This window comes from Atta cephalotes (assembly GCF_000143395.1).
Source record: "Atta cephalotes unplaced genomic scaffold scaffold00080, whole genome shotgun sequence".
Lineage (NCBI taxonomy): Eukaryota > Metazoa > Arthropoda > Insecta > Hymenoptera > Formicidae > Atta > Atta cephalotes.
In genome coordinates, this window is record NW_012130144.1 from 337,161 (window position 1) to 340,344 (window position 3,184).

The window sequence follows — 3,184 nt, forward strand, 5'->3', positions numbered from 1 at the left end:
TTCCTTCAATTTCACGCAAAAATAATGGATTTCTTTTACTATACCTAATATATACATTTGCTTCAGATAATTGCAGTCAGTCTTTGGTTAAAAAAAACAGAAGACATACAATATTTAAAAATTTCAGCATATTTCTTTGTTTTTTTAGAATTTCCAATAAATAATAAAACAAAAATTTATTATTATTAGACAGTTTATTATATTCTTTCCATTACAAATCAGAAAACGTCTACGGAACGTAGAACGTTTTCTAGATGTTCTTCAGATAATTACAACAAAATTATGTTGTCTGGATTATTGTTAAAGTATCACTTACTAAACGCTCTGACAGGATATGGAGATTTTCCTTGTTTTTTTTCTATTAGTAATGAATTTTAATTTTCTCCTGATCGTCGCTTATATATTCCAAAACAAAATGCTTTTCCTTCCAATTGTTTACAACACTTAATAGTTTTTATTTTATTTGTCTCAACAACGTTGAGCATAATTCGACAACAAAAAGTAAAAGGCAAAAAATACTACAAAATTAGAAATCATCGACCAAAATTCAATCAAAAAGTTACATACTCACTATTCTCTTTTTCGACTTTAATTTCTTTCCGATCATTTCCCACATGTATGCTTAATTTTCTAAAATTATTTCCATTTTCCGTGTACTTTGCAAAAACTCTCTCAGATCATTGATCTTTATATCCTTTATTACAAGCATTTTTCTCTCAAATCTGTTAAAAACGTATTTTCTCTTCGTCATCTCATTCCAGTTTGTATAAACTTCATTTTTAAGATCGTTATCGGCAGTACAATTATATTGCTTTACTAATTTTTCCTTAACAGCATCCAAATCTTCTTCTGATCATCTTTTCCAAAATTATATTGAACGATTTCAAATATACCTCGATTTGCTGATCCATATGCTCGGTATATTTATCTGCTTTAATCAAAATAAAATATCCTATAGCTGAAGTTTCATTGCACGAGAAAAAATTCAATTTAGAATCCACTGCATGACATTTCCACTATTATCTGAAAACAAGTATGAATAAATGTGTTGTGTGTATAAAATTAATTGCAATAATCGAATACGTCAACCATATTTTTTCCGCTTTTATATGAAAATATGGATTAAATATGAATAAAACCAAGAATTGTATTGCATTAAAAAAATATACAAGACAATGTTGTTTAATACATACTCTCATCATGCCGATTAATACTGATAATTTAATCGACGTGATACCGACTTGATAATAATTTGACACTACAGAAGTTTGATTAGTTTTGTTAATACTTTTCAATTTGCAGGGCGCCGAGTGACTCGTGATTTGTAGATCCGGGTTCAATCCCTGCATCCCACATACGCGATTTTTCGCATTTGGCGTTAAACTGTACTTTTTAATTTGCAATAGTTTATACCCAAGGATATTTGAATGATCTCATCTGCTAACATATAAGGATACAATTGAGACTATATAGGAATGTCTCAAAATAATTAATTGCGGGAGCAATGTACCGCAATTAATTATTTCGATACATTCCTATATAGTCTTGATTGCATCGTCTTGCGTTATGTTATCTTGCACGAGTACTGGACGTACAGATGATCAGTAAAGTTTCACAAAGCTTCGGAATTTCAATTCTTCAAAATTTACATTAGACAGAGCAGTATGCCTGTCGACGTGTGTATGAACAACCTTCAATATCGATAATTTCACGTCCCAATAAGAAAAAAGAAAAGAAGTTATTGATTAACAAAAATACAACTTGATATAAACATACAACTTTCATTTTAGAATATTAATTGTTATAATTAATATGTATCATTATAATTAGTAAGTATTATTAATAGTATTATTAATAGTTTCTATCAGTTACGTAAAAACTGTATAATTGTTACAATTACACTTAATAATAAATAATCAGTACCCGACAAGTTTATATGGGTTCATAAATGCAATCATAAAATATTCCGTATTTAATAATGTTACTCTACAATTTTTAAATATAATATTCGTAATAAGTACTGGATAGTCTACAATACACTTTGCAATAGTTATCAACAAGAGGTGCAAGTAAAACAATGTATCTCGAAAATAAAGTATATTTATAAGAAAAAATAATAATAATATAAGAATTCTTGATATAAAAAATATATTAAATAAAAAAAAGTATAATGAGAGTGGCAATTTCAGAGCATTTTGTATTTCATATTTCAATATTTCATTAACAATATATCGAAGATTTTGGCTACACTTTCTCAGCCATCCTCAGCAAATAATTTTTCTCTCATATTAATCTCACATACATTCCTGAATATAGGGAGAATCACAGCTCTAATGACATAATTGCTTTTTTTTATTTGGTTCTCACATGAATCTAACAATTACTATAAAAAATTAATTACGGTATTAAAGCTGCGATATTTTATGAATTCACAACAAAATTAACATAAGACTAAAAAGTTACTCGAGATTGAAGAAGACTGAAAATGTGACCGAAAGGAATAAAATTGTTAATAAAATATAAAATATATTTGAAATTTAAGCTTAAATTACCACATCATTATTCTCATTAATCTTTATTGCTAATTATATTTTTATTTTTATAACTCCAACATATGCTTGATTTTGTATCTACGTGCAGTTTTCGTTAAACTCGTTTATTTTTATTACAATATCTTGCTCATTAATACTAATCTTACATTCAAATTTAGCTAATAAAACTGGATACAATTCTTCATACAAAAGCAATGTTAATACACGTATACGACAATATATTTCCATGAGAACTGTACTGAAGTATCATTAATGTGAATATTTATTTCATTTAAGATACAAATATATAATTAAATAAAAATCGGTATTGGTAACGTTGATGAAAATTTTTCTCAAAATTTTACATACAATTTTTCAAAATTTTTATGTAAATTTCGTAACTTTTTGAAGTATATAATTTGAAGTATATAATTTGAAGTATATAATTAATTTTATAACTTTTTAAAACATTTGTTATATTTTTTAATAAGATTAAACTTCTTCTCGGGAGTATCAAGAAAGTCTAATCATACGTACACATACGCATCTGTTTTTAAATTCTTCATTTATATGAATTGTAAGATTTTTACAATTTTTTCAGGAGGACGCGGTAGCTCCCGTTAAGTATATTTTTGTAGTACATAATACTATAT